Consider the following 21,854-nt stretch of genomic DNA (forward strand, 5'->3'; position numbering starts at 1 on the left):
CAGCAAGATTGCGGTGTGTGGGAGGTTGGAGCGAACGTGATTCCAAGCCACCCGCGCAAAATTACTTGTTTTCGTGATACGCGTGGTGTTTTATTAACAAACGTACGTTAAAATATATGAATAAACCGAGTTTAAAAACGAACCGTAGAGGCTGACGACGGTATTGGTTTAATTTTGTGCGACAGCTCATGACGAATAGCGAACATCGTAATTAAATTGGAAAATGTACCAACTGCCGGTGCTTACATGCAGATTGTCGATGCGTTCTTCACGACGCGTTCTATCTGCACGTACCATTATGCTAAATGTACCATGCAACTCTGTCGTGTATTTCTTGGTTAGCTGACAGCTGGTATGGTGAATTTGTGGTGTGCGAATATATATATATATACATATATTTACTTGCTTGCCCTTGAAAAAAAACTAGGTCACTGGGGCAGTAGCACACTAGGCCGGTAGAAACAGTTGACTTTTTCCCATTTCGGGATTTTGTCGTGTCGGGATTGTTTTATTTCGGGACTCGGATTGTTTTGTACCGAGCCCTTATAATGACTTTTTGTGATGTTTGTTGTTGAAAAACAACAAGTCCTGCCCCCCAGCCAGAAAACAGTGCCCAAAAAACGGAAAGGGTACAAGAAAACAACAAAAAAAAAAATTTCTTTGTAAAAAAATGTTTAATTTTTTGTGCAAGGAGAGGTTTGTTTTTGTTTTGTTTTCCTTTTTTTTTAATTCCTTTGTTGTGTATGCCTGCTTGGTACTGCAGCGATGCCCATATTCGGCAAAAACACGTCAATACCGATTCTGATGTTTTGCGGTCTTCGGTACTGCTTTGGTGTACTTATCGGTATCCGCCTTTTTTTCCTTTCTTAATATGACAGCACTAATGAGACTGTCGGTGTTGCCGTGGGTTGCCATCTCGTGGAAAATTATGGTGTTTATGGATTATACACGCAAAAGGTATGGGTGACGTGTGCTTATAAGAGTTTATGGCAGTCCTGATTCCTTTACGCTATAGACGCGTAACCGGGACTTTAAGGACCCGTTACTGGAAGGTTGTGGTGAGTACATGCCTTCTACTTCTTTGTCAATATTTAAGCAACAACCGACGTTGAACGACGTAAGTAGGAGATACTTGTAACGCATTTGAGTATTTGTCCTAATGGTTCTTTTCCCCCTTTTTTTTTTTCGTTTCAGATGGAAGCAATGCAGTTTATTTTAGTGACGGTAGAGGCTGAGGACGAGGAGCCCATCCAGGTGGTGGCTGATGTGCAGTATCCTGAGCGGCGAAGGGGATCCTTCATCTGTCACGCGCCGGAGGAGCTTGTGCAGCAGGCGGTGGCAGAGGGGTTGCGGCGCGTGAACCCCTGTATCCTCCATGCTCTGCTGATGCCGATTATTGTAAAAATGCGCGGGAAAACCATCGCCTGGTATGGCCAGTTTTACGCCAGCTATGAGGGTGTATTGTGGTTCCGGCGGCCACTCCACGGTTCACCTTCGCGTGGTACGCTCAACTGCCGCGTGTGCCACCGAACCCTATCGTCATTTTTATGCCTAGTGGGACACTTGAATGGGCATATGGGATTTTATCCCTATCGGTGCTGGGAGTGCCCAAAAAGGTACCCTTCATCAGCGTCGCTCTCCCTACACAGAAAGCGGATTCATCCCCGATAGTGTCAGTGAGATGTGGAGAAAGAAATACATAAATGAATTACCTTGTTTGTGTTCTTTATTTCAGTTTTAATATTAAACAATGAATTGCCATTTAAAGAACTAATTTTATATACTTAGTTGTTGGGGCTGTTTTTTAAGGGGTGGTGTGGGTAATCGTGGTCGTCCTATATAAGAGAAAGGGAATGCTTGGACATTGACAGACCCGTAGGGAAACGCACCATTTAGAGGTCGAGTTAGCGAGCATGGCAACGCTTTCGTTTCTCGTCCCATTATACGCACTGATTGCTGTGGTGAACTTGCCAAATCCGTACGTGACGTGTATATATATGATATTTCCATTGGAAAGAAAAGAAAAAAAAAAAAACGCACGCGGTAAGTATGTCGTAGGTTAGGTTTTATTTCAATTTCATTGTTGAATTTTATTTCTCTTATTTCATTCATTAATGTCGTTTCCTTTCTTATTTTTTGTTTGATTTCTTGTTTCAGGTATAGAGGTGTCAGGTACGGAGGTATTGGTGATGAAAAATCCTAAAAATACCACCTATATTGCTCATTGCATCTAAATAAGGTGCAAATTGCTGACCCCTACAATAAAATGTCCTGGCGGTCGAGGAGTTCTCCACAGAAGCCTGAAAAACCCCCAATAATAACGTAACAGCTGGCCAGCGGAGGTCTCGCACACTAGGCGCAGTAATGAGTGGTAGCAATTCTAATTCGAACAATGGCACAGCTGGATTAAATTTAAAAAACAGGTCCAACAAATGTGGGCCGAGATAACGGCTGGCTATAGTGCCCAGTATGCAACGAAAAATCACAAGATAAATTATGATTTAAGAGAAGAATGTAAACGTTGTAAGGATGACTCTGTGCTATCCAAACATACGTGGTGATTTGGAAAGCTATGGCCGTGGCATCCGTCGCGAAATTGTCGAAAAATGCGAACTGGTTGCGCACCGCTTTTCATAGCCTGCAAACGTGGTTGCGTGCCTGTAGCAGGATATTTGGTAATCGTTTGTGAGGCGGATATTGAACAGCGTGGCCTTTATGAAGTACTCGACGATCGCACCTTTGCCACTACGGAACGCGTATGGAAGTGCCGTGGAATTTACCACTCGAAGCGCTTGACAGTATCGTCACAGATGTGGATGCAATGCGCATTCAAAGTCCATTAATTTATGAACGTATACTCGGCATAACGCACAAAGATATGCTTTTTCGTTTAACATTTCGAGGCGCTTCATATGCAGATGCTTTACAATTTCAACGCTGCATCGATTTATGGTGCCTTTTGCTGGAGGTGCGTGTCGCACATTTTTCCATACTACATTTTGATACATGTTATGCTTCACAAGCGCTGACACGTTTGATGGACTACTTACACAGACGTAAAGCAACTGCTGGTTGCAAAACGCTAGCCCTTTATTTGGTCGTGGGTGAGGTAGAGATTTCAGACATCTTTGTATCGCCAGGTAATGCTGCTAATTTGGAGAAGGAGATGTGTGACCATGTAACTTGCCCTTCTTTCCAGGAATATAACCGCCAAGAGCAGAATTTCCCAACTAGAATTTTCGATGGAAGTATATTTCATAATCAGAAAAAATAATAATAGTTTAGTAACGTATAATCAGGAGTCTTGTTTTTTTGTTTGTTAGATAACAATTCCATTAAGCAATAGTTGAAAACCAGTGAGAATATTCAACATCAACAGAAAGATGATATTGCCGTAACGTTAAGTGCCGATGACAAAGGTATCAATGTGTATAGAACGGGAGCGAACCTCAAGTTCGGATACGGCTGTTGTCACAATGGCTACTTCTGCAATTACAGAAGGATCCAGGTAACTTTCTGTTAACTCGCCGTGTCAAATATTGAATGGAAGACTTGCATCTAGTTCCAATTGCGTAAAATATGTCAATTCTTACAGACTCTACAAATATTTGCGATGTCTGATCGGTGACGAGGCAACGTCACGTGGGGTGGTTGAACGTGGCCAGGGCGCGACACAGAACGTTTCCGTGACGACAGCATAAGCACTGGATTATGTATGTGTCCATGCATGCTTGGCAACCCTTAACGTTGTCTAATATGTAAATAATAACAAACAATTGCCAGCTAAGGACATCGAAAACAGTGATTGGAAAAAAAAAACAAGGGATAACTGCATAGAAATTGATGAATTTGTTCGTTTGAAATTCACGCTAACACCCAGTAAAACCTTTACGTAAGATAACCCTCTCAGTATTGCAGGAGCGAAGGTGATTGTGTGTGTTTGTGGGCAGTGGCCCTTTGATAGCTAAGGTACTTAGTGGCCCTCAATGAACCACAATTATAAGTAATTCATCGTACTTAATGCAGTGTGTGTGATTTCAATTATACATGGGCGCAAAACAGATCAATAAATGCGTGAGAATGTCCGTGTGATAATGTCTCATGGCGTCAACGAACAAATTTTGCTGCAACCGGACTTTGAACAACATGTTCTACAGCATGGTTGTCGATTGGTTCTCTTGCGTGGTGTTGGGCCATCCAAGCCACGTACGCTACAAAGGGCATTAACTAAAGGTCGACATGTTAGCAAGGTGAAAATAAATGATTCTTCAGGGGTTGCACGTGATATTTGGATACGTTACATACATAAATAGTAAGGCGGTTGAAGAGTATAGCACTCGGTTGCAGGATGAATTTACAACACCTTCCCATTTTGAGTGACAAGCAGTCTTTTATCGTGAACAGGACAGCTCACATTCGCAAATATTGCGTTCAAAATTTAGGTAAGTGGCCAAAGAATGGTGAATGTAAATACGATATTAACTGGTTCGTCACTTGTAGGTGCAGGTGTGTTGCAATTTAAAATGAACGCGGCATAGATGATTTGGTGCATTTCGATTCTATGCCCCCCCCCCCCCCGCACCGGAAGCTCTTATGCGTGCGCTAGAATTGATCAGATGAAATACTGGCGGATACGTTGTTGCAGGTGAGAGTGCATGCACTATTATGAATTGTACAGACTGCTATTTTTTGAGAAAAAATACCTTTTAGCTTTTAGCAAGAGACGCGTTCTTGCCAGTTGTTGTTGCTTTAGTAGGTGTCCCTGAGGGGTATAATTCTTTGAATTGTGAATAGGTAGTTGCTCTTATTGTTCCTAAGCTCCCGTGTTTTGGCCATAGTGTGCCAGAGAATAAAAAGGGAGGGGGGGGGGGGGGGGGGGGGGGGGGCGGGTGGGTAGGAGTGTACTGGATCTGGAAGTGCTTGTTCAGTGAGACGATAAAAAGAGAATCTGTCAATACATTCGTACCTAAGAGAAAGCCCTATTTACCATATTTCCTTAATCCGATTCGCGAGTTAAAGGCTGTTGATTGAATTTGAATATCTCTACCTATGAGTACAATTGGATCGCTCTTTCTGAGTAGATACCTTGGAAAGTTTCAAAGTATGATCATAAAGGTTTTTTTTTTCTTTTTTTTTTTTTAAGAGAGGAGGGCTGCATTTAAAACATTTCTTGGGTTCTCCCACGACCCATTAGAAGGGCGGCCATTCTTTAGTTGGCGCATGCATGACTTTCAGAATTAGTTCGTAGAACAAATATCAACGTTCTGCACGTTATTTGAGAAAAACTAGAAATTGTCTGATCTGAAAACCTGATTGCTAAATAACCAAACCTTAACGAGTTGTGATTGTTCGAGTTTCAACTAATTATCAGTATATACTGCGTTTATAGTGGGGAAAACTTCCATGCCTCTTAACGAATTTTATATAAATTTTTTTTTTTTTTTTTTTTTTTTTTTTTTAAATTCTATTATTTTGGAGATGAAATTCCTGTTGGCCTCGTGCCTTTAGCCGAGTGCCTATGTTCTGTGGTAGACCGGGGGTTGTTTCTTGTGTCCTCGCTCGGGGTGAGCGAGTGAATTTGGGTTTGATGTTGTCCTCGCTCTGGTGAGCGAGTGACTTGGGGTGTTATTTGTAATTTCTTTAAAAAATAAGTGTTTTGTGGCAGATCGGTTCGCCCTTCTGCGGTAGGCTTTTATGATGTCCTCGTTATGGGATAACGAGTGAATGGGATGGTTTCTGGTGTCCTCGCTCGGGGAGCGGGTGAAATTGGGTTTGATTTTTTTTGAAGGGAGGGGTAGGGAGGAACGGAGGGATTGTTAGGAGGAGCACTTAGCCTTCTCGCAATCCGTCTCTTCCGTTGGAAGAAGGATCAGTTTGACCAAAGGTCGTCTGACTTGACCCTTCTCGGTTTTGAGGTCGACTACGCGTACTCGGTCATCTTCGCCGGGGTGTACGTTGACAACTCGACCTAACCTCCATTCGTTGGGAGATAAGTGGTCCTCTTTGAGGACAGCGAGATCTCCCACTTTTATATTTTGTTTGGGATGCTTCCACTTCACTCTTTTTTGAAGTTCGGATAGATATTCGGTTTTCCATCGCTTGCAGAAAGTGTGATGGAGGGCTTTGAGTTTCTGCCACCGATTGATCATCGAGGCAGGGCTCTCACTAGCATCCGGCTCTGGCGGAGCCAGTAGATGGCCGCCAGTGAGGAAATGACCTGGAGTAAGCGGCTCAAGGTCCGTTGGGTCATTGGATGCCGGGCTGAGGGGCCGCGAGTTCAGGCATGCCTCGATGCGGCACAAGAGTGTATGGAATTCCTCGAATGTAAATTTGTGTGGTGAGGCTATCTTTTTGAAGTGGCTTTTGAAGCTTTTCACTCCAGCCTCCCACAGCCCTCCCATGTGGGGAGCGCCCGCAGGGATGAAATGCCAAGTGAGTGACTGGTGGCTGTACTTCGAGACAGCATTGTCTCGGGCTTGTGCCATGAAAGTTTTGAATTCCGATCGTAGGGATCGTGAAGCTCCGACAAAGTTTGTACCGTTGTCGGAGTAGACGTTTCTGGGACATCCGCGCCTAGATATAAAACGGGCAAAAGCCGCAAGAAATGATGGGGTGCTGAGGTCAGTAGTGGCCTCCAGATGAATCGCTCGTGTGGAAAAACACACGAAAAGGCAGACATAGCCTTTGGATAGTCGACACCCTCTGCCGCGGTAACTTTTAATGTCGAAGGGTCCGGCAAAGTCGACTCCAGTATTCGTGAATGCACGGCTGAATGTCGTGCGTTCGCGAGGGAGAATACCCATAAGTTGGGTCTGAGCACGCTTTCGGTGCACAGTGCAAACTTTGCAATTGTGAATTGTAGCCCTAATCATGGTTTTGATGTTAGGTATCCAGTATTGGGTGCGTATCAGACGCAACATGAGTTGGTTCTCCCCATGCAAACTTTGTTGATGAAACATTAGGACTGTCAGCCGGGATAACCGACAGTTGTATGGGAGGAGGATTGGGTGGCGTTCAGTAAAAGCTAAGTCCTTTGACGCCCCTAGTCGCCCTCCTACCCGAATGATGCCATCTTGGTCTAAGTAGGGATTAAGTGAGAGTATTACACTTTTCCCTCCAATTGGTTTTCCGGCCTTTAGATCATTATATTCGGAACTATAATGTTGTTTCTGATAGATTTTAATTAAGATTTGGGTTACTGATTTGATCTCATCAGGAGAGATTAAAGGTGACTCGACCTGAAATGATTTTTTTGTTTTGGGGTGAGTTCTTCGGTAGAACCTCATTACGTATGAGAGCACCCGTAAAGCCCTAGGTAGGTCTGAAAAGCGTTGAAGAACATCGATAGTATTTACTGTTGTTGTTGCGCAGGTCTTCGCCCTCTTTTCTTCTACGGAGGTGATGTAGTCACTTTCTTGTGCTGGCCATTGGGAAGTGTCTTCTTGCAGCCAAGAAGGTCCCTGCCACCACAATGAATTGTTGACCAATTCAGACGCAGGTAATCCTCTGCTACCTAAATCTGCTGGGTTAGATTCTGAGTTTACATGCAACCAGTCCTTATTTCCGACCATGTCGATGATCTTGGTGATCCGATGTGCGACGAAAGTGGACCAGGAACACGGCGGTTTCCTTATCCATGCGAGGACGATAGTTGAATCCGTCCAAAGGTGCACGTTCACTGGTCCCAACTTGAGGTTCCTGAAAATTGATTCGGTGATTTCCGCTAACAGCACGGCTCCGCAAAGTTCCAAACGTGGAAGAGAAAGAGTTTTCACTGGGGCTACTCGGGTTTTGGCTAGAAGCAGGTTCGTGCAGACATTATCATCCGTTTTGACGCGCATGTAAATGGCTGCTGCATAAGCCTTCTCGGATGCGTCACAAAATCCATGGATATCGATGTCGGTTCCTGGTGAAAAGTTGACCCATCTAGGTATCCGGATTTTATCGATTTCGTGGTATTGGTCGGTGAAGGTTTTCCATCGTTCCAGCGTACTGGTAGATACTGGTTCGTCCCAAGCGGTGCTTTCCAACCAAATAGTTTGCATGAGTATTTTTGCCACAATGACCATTGGTGCCAGCCATCCCAAGGGATCGAAAAGTTTGGCGATTGCTGATAGTATCGCTCTCTTCGTAATATTTTCCGGGTTGTCCAGCGTCCCTGCTTGAAAATAAAATAAGTCGGAGAGGGCATTCCATCGAATACCTAATGCTTTCACTGAACTGGTATCTTCGAATGCCAGGAAGTTTTCATTGAGCAGGTCTGCTTTGGGGATGTCCCTTAGAATGTCCTCTGAGTTGGAGGTCCATTTGCGAAGTGGAAAGCCCGCTGATTGTAGGACTTGACGAATTTCATCTCTGGCTTTAATAGTCGATGTGATCGTATGTCCACCCGCTAACACATCATCTACATACATGTATTCTCGCAGTATGCTAGCCGCTGTAGGGTGCGAGTTTGAGACGTCGTCTGCTAGTTGTAGGAGCGTTCTTATCGCGAGATATGGAGCGCAATTCACTCCGAAGGTAACCGTCTTTAATTCGTAAAGACTAATAGGGTCATTCGGGGAAGTGCGATGCACAATACGTTGAAATTTGGTGTGATTTTCGTTCACCCAAATTTGTCGATACATCTTTTCGATGTCGCTATTGAATACGAAGCGGTATAGTCTCCATCGTAAGATAAGTATGGGTAGATCGGCTTGTAGAACTGGGCCTGGGAGGAGAATATCGTTTAAGCTATTGCCGTTGGCCGTAGGGCTCGAGGCGTTAAATACTACGCGTACCTTGGTGGTTGTACTTTCTGCTTTTACAACGGCGTGGTGGGGCAGGAAATAATTATCCGAATCGTCGGATGGAATATTCTTTTCAATTTTTCTCATATGTCCGAGCGTTTCATATTCTGACAACACTCGAACATATTCTTTTCCTAAATCTGGGTTTTTTATTAGCCGTCCCTCATTCCGGAAGAATTGAGAGCATGCACGCTTCAGGGATGGTCCTAAGTTAATGTTGTTAGGGTAATCCTGCCGGAATGGTAGTGACACGGTGTACCTTCCATTCTCACTTCGCTGCGTTGTTTCTTTAAATAGTTGTTCGCAGTACCTTTCATCCTCATTTAATATTTTATTTTTGGGTACATTTTCTACCTCCCAGAAAGCTTTGAGTTGGTTGTCTAACGCAACCTCGTTGTAGAAAGACATAATGCTCTTCGTTGGATTTGGTGATTCGATACGACCGGTCAGTATCCAACCGAACACTGTCTCTTGGGCTAAGAGTGTGTTTAGCACATTCTTTTTTATACCGTTCATTATAATTTGGGGATATATGTCTCCGCCAAGTATGAGGTCTACGTCTTTGTTGACGTAGAACCTCTTGTCTGCCAAAACCAAGTCTGGGAATGCCTGCACAGTCATTGCGTTGATATGGCAGGATGGAAGATTCCCAGTGAGTTTCGTTAGAACTAGTACGGGTGTAGTCAGGCTGAAGCAGGGATCCACTGGTGAACGTAGTTCGATGTTGGATGCTTCTTTCACCTGAGCTGACACCGCATTTGTGATGCCTGAAACATGGGCATGCATTTTCCTCGCTGGCAAATTGATTCTGCGTTTCAGTCTTTCAGTTATAAAGGAACATTCAGACCCAGAATCAATTAATGCTCGCGCGGAGAAGTCGGTACCATTATGGTGAATGTGTACGCGAGCAGTTCCTAATAGCACACCTGTGCTGGAATTGGCATGGCAGGATTTGACATTCTGGTTCGTAGAAGAAGGTGGTTGTCCCGATTCCTGTCTTTTCCGTGCCTGTACCGAAGTTGATGGGGTATTATCCGCATCTTTGAACGGGTTGCGCACCACCGGTTGCTGAAGCGTGTCCGCATGCAGGAGCGTGTGGTGACGAGAGTGGCATTTGGAACAGTTGTATGAACTGGTGCACCTCGTCACTGTGTGTCCTGGGGATAAACAATTCAGACAACCATTTGTGGATTTGACGAATTTAATCCTTTCTACCGGATTTAAATCGCAAAAACGTGAACAGTTGCGTAATCTGTGCTCCGTAGATTTGCACATTTTACATATTGATTTTGTTGTTTGCTTGGTTACTTTGGTTTGAAAAGCACCAAGTCTTTTTGTAGGGTTTTCCGTCGACTGGCGCGACGTGTTTGATTTTTGCACTTTAGAAGTGGCATTCCCTGTAAAACCAGACACGGTTTCAAGTGTCTGGAAACGATTTGACAAGAATTTGTCCATATCCTCCCACTTGGATATGTCCGTCTTGTGGTCAATGCTCTGCTCCCAGAGAGCCAACGTATTTTCAGGTAATTTCGTCGAACATAAATAGGTAATAATCGCATCCCAATTTCAAACATCGATCTGATGTGTTTTTAAAGATGCCAAGCAATTATTTATGTCGCGCTGTAAGGTTTTGATAGAGCTGCCGCACTCGCTATCTATCTTTTTTAGATTAAACAAAATTTGTAGTTGTGAGTTTACGAGAATCCGCTTATTCTCGTATCTCTCACATAGGTTTTTCCAGGCTGTTTCGAAGCCTTCATTTGTCAAGGGACATTTCTTGACGATGTCCTTTGCCTCACCTTGAGTTTTCTGATTGAGGTGGAACAACTTTTCTACCGGGCTTAGGCGACTGTTGTTTTTGTATATGGCCGTGAACAGGTCACGAAACGTTGGCCAAGATAGGTAGTCGCCCTTGAACACCTCAGTATCACAAGCTGGCAGGCGGATACTATGTTCGCGCGCACGTTCTCCCTCAGGTTTGACTGCCCTGTCTTTTTCCTCCTTCAATTTGGCTTGAAGTTCAGCCATGTTCGACATGCATCTTAGGAATACGGCATATGCCGCTTTATGCTTGATCTTGACCGCTGCAATTTTCTTTGCGTCGAGCGTGTCAGAGCCAAGCAACTCCTCTAGGGCGTTCTCTGCTTTGTCCCACTTAGCTTGCAACTCTTTTTGCTGTATTGCAAGAGTGTGTATAGTGTGCAGAGCCGCATTGATATCATTAAAATCGGCCTCGAATTCGATTATTCGATCGGCCAATCTAATGTAGGAGTCCATGTTCATGGTTGAAAAGTGGAGAGCGAATTAACCAAGGGATATAAACTTGAAAAAACCTGAGCGAAACACCCAACCAACAACTATTAAAATTACGCAGAATTGATTATTACTTTTAATTTGTTTATTTTTGTCTGACTTTGCAGATTATTGTGCCGTAAAACAGGGAGCGGGGGAAGCAACACCAATGTGTTTTGTGTAAATAAAGGGGGCCACTCGCCACTTCCAAGTTAAATTGTATTGTATACTAAGTGCGCGCGTTGATATAAACTCGACGAAAAGTGTGAAACCGTGAAATAGATCTTATGCAACAAAGAACAAAAAACTGTGTAACAAGATTGATTAAGGAAATTAGTGAAAATAATAGTGACGCAAAAGAAATTAAATTTTTCCGCAGTCAAATGGCGTGAAATTTTTTGTGAAAGTGAGGTTATGTACACCTCTTCCCTGTGCTGTGTCTGGAGAGCCTTACCGCTGGTGGGGGGACAGACCAGATAGTCACAAGGAATCTTAACCGACGTTAATGCAACGCGTTTGCACTTATTTTCTTTTTTGGCACTACACAGTTTTTTCACACTTTTCGCGGTTAACTACAATCACGTATGGCACTTTAAATGATTTTTCGCACTTTTTATTTATTGTTTTTAACCAACCAAAAAAAATGTGGCAAGAAATATTGCACTTACTCTGGCTTTTTGGTGATTTGTATGTTCTGGTGGTGATGTGGCAAGATGACTTGTGGTGTTGCTGATGGCTTAATCTAGCTGTCGTTTGCTCAGTGTTTTGCACGATGGTATTAAATAATATACTATCCAAATTTTGTGGTATAGCTGTTGATGGGCAAATATTTTTCCGTATAACTTTTTATGTTAGGAATTCTGAAGTGTGTGCGGTCAGCTATGGTATCTTGTGATGTGGACTGTATATAGGTACTGTATTCCAAATTCCTGGTGAAGATGGACCAAATGTTCGGCCGCTGTGCGTCTAATCCTGGAGAGGTGGGCGCACCGGGGTCGATCTCAATGGGAATATGGCGTGTGGAAATAAAAATAGGAGAATACGAGATTTCTCGTTATAATGATATGTTTTATTAAGTAGAAGTAAAACAAACTGATTACAATATTACCTGAATGTATTGTAGGAAAGAACGGCAGAGATCGTTGGCGGCAGATGTTAACTGGTTGGCTGTTAAAATCAAAGAGGCCGGTTGTATAGCAAGCTACAACCGTTGACCCGCAAAATCCTCCGTTTTGGAGGGGAAAGGCACCCACACATCAACCCCGACATGCATATGCATGAGTGCTGACAAAAAGCACATATACACGTGCATGTACATGCATGCACATGCATGAGGGTGATGGTGTGGGTGGTTATAAACTAATTCGAGTATCGAGTATCGATTTGCAGAGTTGCATTGGAGGGGTCGCAGTCAGATGCGGAAAAGTTAGGCATCCTGCCTAAACAGAATACTTAGCAGGCATAAATTTTTATTGATTCTATGGAAGCCTACGTATACAGTACTAAATTGGTAGTGTTTTACAATAAATATATGAAAATAAAAATTGCTTCTCGCCTAGCATAGCTTATAGCGAGCACTCTGCCGTGAGCCTAACACTTTCAAAACTTATGCAAAGGAATTCTATGCATTACTTCTCGTCTGGCACGTTGATATTTAAATCTTTCCCATCCAGCTCAATGAGTTCAAGGAATTCCAGGACTATTGTGGTGTTAAGCCACGCAAGGTAATTGAAAACTAAGTATCTTGGCACAAAAAATATTTTAACTCGAAGACAGAAGGAAGGAAATGCAAAAGAGATTTAATTTCGGAATAAATGTTTTGTATAAAATTATTCCCGTAGGTGCTAGCAGAACCCCTGAGGCCTGGGATCAAAACTCACACTTACAGAATCTAGGCTCCGATATGAAGTTTAAACGTTAAGGGAAAAAGTAAGCATCTATAAAAATAGCACTAACATTTATGATTTACTGAGTTTTCCACATTCCCGTAGGTGCTAGCAGAACCCCTGAGGCCTGGGATCAAAACTCACACTTACAGAATCTAGGCTCCGATATGAAGTTTAAACGTTAAGGGAAAAAGAAAGCATCTATAAAAATAGCACTAACATTTATGATTTACTGAGTTTTCCAGATACATAGTTCGCAACACCAGAACGCAAATTTTGAACCGTTTCTTACTAAAACCTAACTGCACTATACATTTTATTTCATTGCAATCACCAACATAATGCTAGAACCAAGAACTTTGTGACCAAAACTAGGTTCACAACGTTTGATTGGTGAAAGACATAGACTTATGCCCCTATTGCCGTTGACAACTCAACTTAGTTGGGTTGTAATTAGAACAACTCAACTCCTGTTTGGTATTACGAATTACAACTTATTTCAGTTGAAGTTGAATTGAGTTGCCAACTTCAGAAAGTGATGATTTGACAGATAAATGAACAGCTGATCAATTTGTGGCGGAAATTTAAGCATTTGCAAAAGTGATTTTGTTATTAAAAGCAAAACGGATATTATATGAAATATATTTTATAATGGCGAAAATGTTGGTGATGGACATGTCGCGAATACGGAAACATTCGCGTGATCATTCCAATTCCTTGGAACTACCAAACACCAAGTAAGAAAATGTTTAAGTGACAAACGATGAACTTTTAATGAAGTTATTTTTGCAGATTTGAAAGGAAGCATTTTGCTCCTTACTAAACAAAATTAAGGACTATTTCCGCATACGCGTTCGTATTTTAAAATTATGCGCCACACTCCGATTCTTTACTGACGGCAGCTATAAAATATGCTGTGGAAATGATTTTGGTGTTGGACTGGTTTTAGATATTATTGAGGAGCATAATTGCGCGAAGTGGATTAAAACCCAAACAGCAAAATTGTATTGTATTTTACTCTAAAACAGGATTCCCAGGAGTAGTGATTAGTATCAATGGGACTCACGCTCGCATAATTTCACCTCTTTTGGCTGCATCCGCACTGCGGCCAGCCTCGTCGAACTTCGGAATGTCGCTCCATAAAGTCAAAAAATTATTCTATGTAATCCTTCGTTTAAAAGAAGTTTTTTCTATAAATGTGTACAAAATTGTTGATACTTGTTTGATTAAAAAAGGTTTAACTACCGGCCTTAAATTTCTTTTTTTTGGTAACGTTTTATGAGACCGTGCACCATCTAACTCTTATCAAAGGTGGTATCAAAAGACGCGTTTCGATCTCCGTTTTTAGGATTCGAAAGCGGAAATTAAAAATTTTATTTCTGTCGAAAAATATTTACAAAAACCCACAAAATGGCCCAGAGAGGGTCCGCAATATGAGGCCCGATCCACAGTTTGTTTTGCACAGAACATCTTTCTGCGTTGGTGGCCTTTGGCCGCGATTTGTAAAAATAACCCTGGGTGGGTCCAACGCCTTTCTGAACTAGTGTGTACAAAAAATCTGGCAAAATACAACAACCACATGCAAATTTGAACCGAAATGATATGACAGAAATTAAATTTTTAATTTTTGTTTTCAGATTCTTAAATCGGAGGTCGAAGCGTGTCATTCGATACCAACTTTGAAAATTTTTGTTAAAAATTAGGTGGTGAACCGTCTTGTAAAACGTTACATTTTGTCAAAACAACTGCAAAATTGTACGAGACAACTGCTAGTAATCAGTTGTAAGATTTTGACGGCTTTGACAACTACACCAACACAAGGCTGTAAACGGCAATGCCACAAAAAGTTGTTAGACTAGACAACTCAACCGACATTTTTTTTTTACAGGTTGAGTTGTAATCTGTAATACCAAATTGCGAAATTTCAACCCAATCAGAGTTGAGTTGTAAACGGTAATAGGGGCATTATCGTATGTCAAAATATAGTACCATTTTTGGTTGCATACACATATATTTGTTTGTTCAGCTTGAATTAAAGGAGTCTTCACTATGTTTAGTAAAATTTTATATGGAAACATCCTAAAATTTTGTATTTTATACTAATAAATTTGGTCCTTTTTTTCGATGAATTTTGGTCCCAAATGAAAACATGGTGGCAACCGTGTTCGCTTTACCGAAAATGTCTCACTTGTAGATACGAGGTTAACGAATAAACGGGACGATGTGTATATGCATATTATGCATAAGTTTCTACATAGGTATATTGTAATATATTCTGTGAAAGTACATAATGTAAACAAATATGTATAGCAAGAGGCAACACTTTTTTACTATTATCTTTACTTATTTGCGCTTACAATTCTTACTTTTTCAGTTTTGCTTTTTTCTAAACAACAGCTGTTGTGTGGTTATTTCGAAGTAACCACCTACTTTTGTGGGTGAAAAATTATCCGGCTACTTTCGCGGGTAGAATACCAAAAGGGTGTAAAAGTTACCACATGATTTCGTTACCGTGGTGAAGAATGTTGTTACCACACTAGAATTGGGGCGTTAACCGAAAATAACTTACATATCTGCAAAATAACTCCATTAGAAACTAATCATTCGTCACTTAAACGTTTTCTTACTTGGCGCTTGCTAGTTCCAAAGGGTTGGATTGATCACGCGAATTTTTTCCTTATTCGCGACATGTCAATTTTATCACCAACATTTTCGTCGTTATACAATATATCTGAGCTAATATCCATTTTGCTATTAATAAAAAAATCACTTTTGCAAATGCTTAAATTTCCGCCACAATTTGATCAGCTGGTCATTTGTGTGTAAAATCATTAGTTTTTTAGGTTGGTAACAACTTCAACTGAAATAAGTTGTAATTCGTAATACCAAACAGGAGTTGAGTTGTTTTAATTACAATCCAACTAAGTTGAGTTGTAAACCGTAATAGGGGCATAAAATGTTGCTGTAGGACACCTCTAATTGCTGTGTTAGATGCATTAACATTTAAGGAAAGTTTTGGACGCTCGAAACTACTTATGGCCATTACTTTATGATCTAAATCCCGAATTCCACTACCAAAAATGTTATGCCATAAAAAGTCAATATTTTTAGCACCAAAGGTACATTTACTTGGTTTAATGTTTCAACCATATTCGGATAAACGTTCGAAAAGTAGCATAAGTGCTTCAAATGCTCTTCTTCATCTTTACCAACTTCATTAATAGACCTTTTTAAAGTTTGTGCTGCAATTCGTAAACCGAAAGGCGTACGTAAAAATTGGAAATTTGGAAATGTGTTGTTATTGGCGTTTTGTATATAATATCTGCGGCCAAAGAGTTTTTATTTGTTAAGGGCCCTCACTCGATACTTTGGCAAATTACTCGATGTGTTCTCAAGGTAGTCGCTGGTTTTTTTTTTGTTTTTTTTTTTTTTTTTTTTGTCAGATATTTCTATAAAAAGGCCTAAATTAATTAACAAGTTCTTTTTCCAAAAAATCGCAATTATGCAAAGTCACTACACAGCATAAATATATAGGATGTAGTTAAAGAAAACTAACCAAAACTTCCTGGAGAAAACATTCGGCATGAATTGGTTGCTTTGTTGTTGCCAAAGTATCAAGTGTCGGCTCTTAACAAACAAAAACTCTTTGCTTAGGCCGAGGGTATTTGATGGTATGATTTAAATACGTCAATATGTTTTTGTTTCTAAGTTTCATATTAAAATCGTGGATGTGGGTCAGCGAATAACGATCAGGAACTGTTACTACATTTAGTCTACGAAAATCTTCACAAGGACGCCAGTAATCAGCCTCTTGTTGGTACTAAATGAAGAGGGGATGCTACGGATGAACTCGATAGTCTTCATACTCCAGTTTTTAACAAAAATTACAATTCGGCTTTGGCCACTTTAAATTTAATCGGATCTAAAGGCTTAGAGAAAGGAAGGTTTCCTTCAGTAGATAACAAGTTTGTGGATAATAGAACGCTGATCTGGCTTCGAGATATATCGCTCAATTATCAAGGATGGAAGACTTTAATAATTATTTTGTATATAGATTATCTAATTTAAAAAAATTTTGGAAGAGGGTATTGCAAAACCATGAGATCGTGTTGACTGAAAGGCCGGTCAACGGGTCAACTAAATTTTTGTTTCCAATATCGATAACGGTGGAGCCGTGTGTAGAAGTACACAAAAGTGCGTAAAGGTTCTGGCAGCCATTCACCTGCGAATGGCCAGAGTGATTCTTTTGCATGCGGTTCTGTAGCATTAATTCATTCACTCATTCATTCATTTGTACAAACATATATTTTGACTCGTTTTGGTATGTCTTGGGATGCATTGACTCTTACATACATATTCATTCATTTATACATACATACAGCCTGCGTCTCGTAACTTAAGGCTTCTTCAATTTCAATTTAAAGCTAACTAATGGCTCACCACTAACCTTTGCCTGCACACAATCTAGTCCCACGACAATTTCCATACTCTATTCCATTTTTGCTTATTATGCATTTCCCACAACTAATTTTATTTATGCTGAGCTTACGCTTCCCCCCGAGCTGTATATCTGTATCTACGCAGTTCGCTGGCTAATTATATTTTGTACACTTAGTATGTACGTATGTATTAATGTAAATATGTAATGTCGGTAGCTCATATAAATTAACTAGAATAATTTTGTATAAATATTAATGTAATTCCGCTAATAAAATTAATTATTGTTTTGGACATCATACCAGAAACTAAGGCTTATCGTTTCATACTATAGCCATTGAACATCCATTTCGTGGTGAGCGATTCTGAGGCGACAACCTGGCTAGGCCACTGACATACTCAGTTTAAGGGCTAGCTGGGGATCTTTCATCGGCAGCGTCTGTCCACCATGAGGTGCGGCTGCAAGCGGGCGTCTGTCTTGGATCAAGCGGCTCGCTTTACAAACGTGCAAATAATATTTTCATCCCCGCTGAGCGGGTTTTGCGTTGAGCTTGGGACCCACCAAGTCAAACCACACTTCAGTGGAAGGAAAAAACAGGCCTTAGATAAAAATACAACCCTTTGCTGATGACGACCATGCAAACGTTTGAAAGACAATGATTTGAGGGAATGCACCTGGAACGTCCGCTCTCTGAATGGGATTGGTGCAGATGCCCAGCTGGTTGATATCCTCGTCAAAGCAAAATTTGACATCTTCGCCATCCAAGAAAAGCGTTGGACGAAGCAAGGAATGGCCATACAAATAAGTGCAGTTTCGGCGTCGGATTCTTGGTGGGAGAAAGATTTAGTCGCCAAGTATTGCGTTCACGCCTGTGGACGAACGTCAAGCCGCTATCCGAATAAAAGCAAAATTTTTTAATACCTATTCCTCTGCGCCCAAGCACCGACAGAGGAGAAAGACGATGAGGTGAAACCCGCTTTCTATGAGCCATTAGAACGCACATGCGAACGCTTCCCCGCCATGATATAAAAGTCGCACTCTAAGGCCAGGGTGGACAAAGAAGGTGTTTTTGGCCTCACAGTCGGAAAGTTCAGCCTACACAACGAAACCTCTCCTAATGGACTGAGGCTGATTGAATTTGCGGGTGCTCGAAACATGGTCATATCCAGCAAGAGGTTCATGCATAAAATGATACATCAACCTAAATAGCTGTCCACGGATCGAAATACTCGCAATCACGTCGTCCACGTTGTGATAGACGGGCGGCATGCCTCCAGTGTTTTAGATGTGCGCATAATCCGAGGACCTAACATCGACTCGGACCATTATCTCGTCGCAGCCAAAATACGCGCCTGCCTCTGTACGGCTAAAACCAACGAACAAAAAACACAAGGAAAGCTAGACGTCGAAAGGCTGCAATCTCAGCAGACTGCCGATGATTTCGCAACTCGACTCTCACACCTGCTCTCTAAGAGTACAAGTTAACCCGATAGAATGCAGGAGCATATCTCCAAAGCACTTTGTACTACCGCCGAGGAAAAAATTTTTAACGGCGACCACGGAAAAGCAACTAGTGCGATGAAAGATGCCACGTTGCAACCGAAATAAAATACAGTGCATACAGGACTACGTTAAAGGCGAGCGCAACAAGAGGAGTGCGTGAACGTTATCGGGGGTTGAAAAGGGAAGCGAGACGACTTTTCAGGAAGAAAAGAGCAGAGGTAGACAGACTTGAGTGCGAGGAGCTTGCGCTGCTAGCCACCAGGAATGACGCCCGAAAAGTTTACCAAAAAATTTGGGGAAAGATGGAATATTTTAAGTCCGGGGCGAACTGTTGTAAGAACGAAGCCGGCGCCTTGTAACCGATACCCAGAGAGTACTTAGATTATGGAGAGAGCACTTCTCTGCTCTCCTAAATGGAGACAGCGATTTACTGACAAACCGATCCCGCAATCGATGATGATGGAATAAATGCCCCCACACCCGATTATGACGAAGTCAGAAAGCAAAAACCAGATTAAAAAACAAGGCCGCGGGCGCTGATGGATTGCGTGCGGATATATTCAAATACGGCGGCGAGTAATTGGTAAGGCGCCTGCATCAGGTCCTTTATAAAATATGGTCGGACGAGAGCATGCCCGATGATTGGACCTTATCAGTGCTAAATCTACCATCGACCATATTTTTGCAATGCGCCAAATCTTGGAAAAAAACCCGAGAAAAAAAATCAACACACACCACCTCTTGCCCCGATTTTACAGCACGAAAAGGAGCTGTCTGTATGCCGTTATGTTCGAATTTGGTTTCCCCGCAAAACTTAAACGGCTGTGCAAATGACATTGAGCAACACCATCAGCCCAGTGAGAATTGGAGGACCTCTCCGATCCGTTCGAAACTAAACGAGGTTTCAGACAGTGTGAACCCATATCGTGGGATTTCTTTAATTTGATCCTGGAGAAAATTATAAAAGCTGCAAGACTTAACCGCTCTGGAACAATACTGTATAAAAGAGTGCAATTACTGGCATATGCAGATGATATTGATATCATAGGCCTAAACACCCGCGCCCTTAGTTCTGCTTACTCCAAACTGGAAAAAGAAGCGGTAAAGATGGGTTTGATGGTGAATGAGGACAAAACGAAGTACCTGCTGTCATCGAGCAAAGAGTCAGCGCATATGCGGCTTGGCAACCACGCTACTGTTGGCATCCATAATTTCGATATAGTAAAAGACTTCGTTTATTTGGGAACCAGCATCAACACTAGCAAGAATAACAGCTCTGAAATCCAGCGAAGAATCACTCTTGCCAATAAATGGTACTTTTGACTAGGTAGGCAATTGAAAAATAAAGTCCTCTCACGGAAAACAAAACTCATGCTCTACAAGTAACTTAACGTACCCGTCCTGCTATATGGTGCAGAAGCATGAAGCATGACAACATCAGATGAACATCAGATGAAGCGGTTCTAGGAGTGTTCGAGAAAAGCTCTTCGAAAGACTAATCGACATCTACGCTTTGGCGATGGCGAGTGTCAAAGAAGATTAAATGATAAGCTGTACAAGCTTTACGCAGACATTCACATAGTCCAGCGAATTAAAACGCAGCCGCTACATTGGCTGGGCCATGTTATGTGAATGAAAGATGACGCTCCGGCCAAGAAAGTGTTTCTATCGGAACCCGCCTATGGAAGCAGAGGTAGAGGGCGGCACCCACTCCGCTGGAAGGACCAGATGGAAAACGATTTAAACTCCCTTCGTGTGATCCATTGGCGCCAGTTGGCAGAGCGAAGAAGGGACTGGCCCGCCTTGTTGGACGATCATAACTGTTTAAACTGTTAGGGACAAATAAGTAATATCGATAAGTAGGCATATTTAGACAAGAAGTCTGCAGCTATAATCGGTTTTGCTGTAACAGCAATAAAAAATGTGAAAGGAAATTCGCGCCTCAATTACTGATTGACGTATGGGCAGACTAATATCAGGCTTGAGCACTGTAAGGGAAGAGAAATCAGCACAGTGTACATGGATTCGAGCAGGTTGGCTAAAGATCTTGGGAGCAAAGATATTATGTAAGGCGCGATAACCTCCGAAGAGATCTTAGGCCGAACTTCTCTTCCGATTTGCGTCGTGCTCCTTTTAATTTTTCCCTACAAATTGGCGGGACGGTACGTACTCTTTTTATGCGGACTCCGAATGGCATCTGCAAAGCATATGATTTTTCACTGAGAGCTTTTCATGGCAGAAATACACTCGGAGTGCTTGCCAAACACTGCCGAGGGGCGACCCCGCTTAGAAACATTGTCTTCTAATTCAAAAAACTTGTTCCTAAATTTTTTTGATGTTGCTTTGCCCGGGGAGCGAACCCAGGATCTTCGGTGTTGTAGGCGGAGCACGCTACCATCACACCACGGCAGCCACCATAAATGTACCATAAATGTACCATTTGTTACTGACATTGTATTCGCTGTTAAAGAGGTTCCCTAATAGACGAATTTCCGTCTGTTGTTAATGTTGTTGTAGCGATAAGGACACTACCCGAAGGCATTGGGGAGTGTTATCGATGTTGATGGTTGTTTGACGGATGCATATACGGTACGTTCCGCGAACAAGCATCATTAAGGCACCAGCCCGGGGTTCAAGGGGTTGTGTAGCGCAATATATAGCTTCTCCAACCCAATTGTCAACCTCACCTTCGAGCGGAGAATCCCGTTTCACTAACACACGAGGCTCTGGCGACCCCAAGCTCCTCATGGAATTTGGGGTGGAGAGGGAGGGATGGCCTGAAAGTTTAATGTGGCCATATCAATCCTTCTCGAGATGGTCGGGTTAGTACCATAATGGTGCTGTGTTACCGGAGCGTACCGGATCTGTATACGGCAAAGGACCATCACATAGATACTACATAGATCTACAATAACAACAGGTACCAGCCCGACCATTTCGGGAACG

The 21,854-nt window shown here is 42.1% G+C and overlaps 1 protein-coding gene and 1 long non-coding RNA gene across 8 annotated transcripts in view; one reads left to right on the forward strand and one right to left on the reverse strand.

The window, feature by feature from the left end:
• The window catches only part of Ephrin (ephrin), a 655,394-nt gene that overhangs the window by 368,892 nt on the left and 264,648 nt on the right, over positions 1–21,854 (reverse strand). The window lies entirely within an intron of this gene.
• LOC137234673 (uncharacterized) lies at positions 1,812–3,487 on the forward strand. Its single transcript, XR_010947865.1, has 3 exons — positions 1,812–2,043; positions 2,158–3,140; positions 3,200–3,487. It is a non-coding gene; the product is annotated as an uncharacterized lncRNA (long non-coding RNA).

Source organism: Eurosta solidaginis, chromosome X, assembly GCF_040869045.1.
Source record: "Eurosta solidaginis isolate ZX-2024a chromosome X, ASM4086904v1, whole genome shotgun sequence".
In the NCBI taxonomy this organism is placed as follows: domain Eukaryota; kingdom Metazoa; phylum Arthropoda; class Insecta; order Diptera; family Tephritidae; genus Eurosta; species Eurosta solidaginis.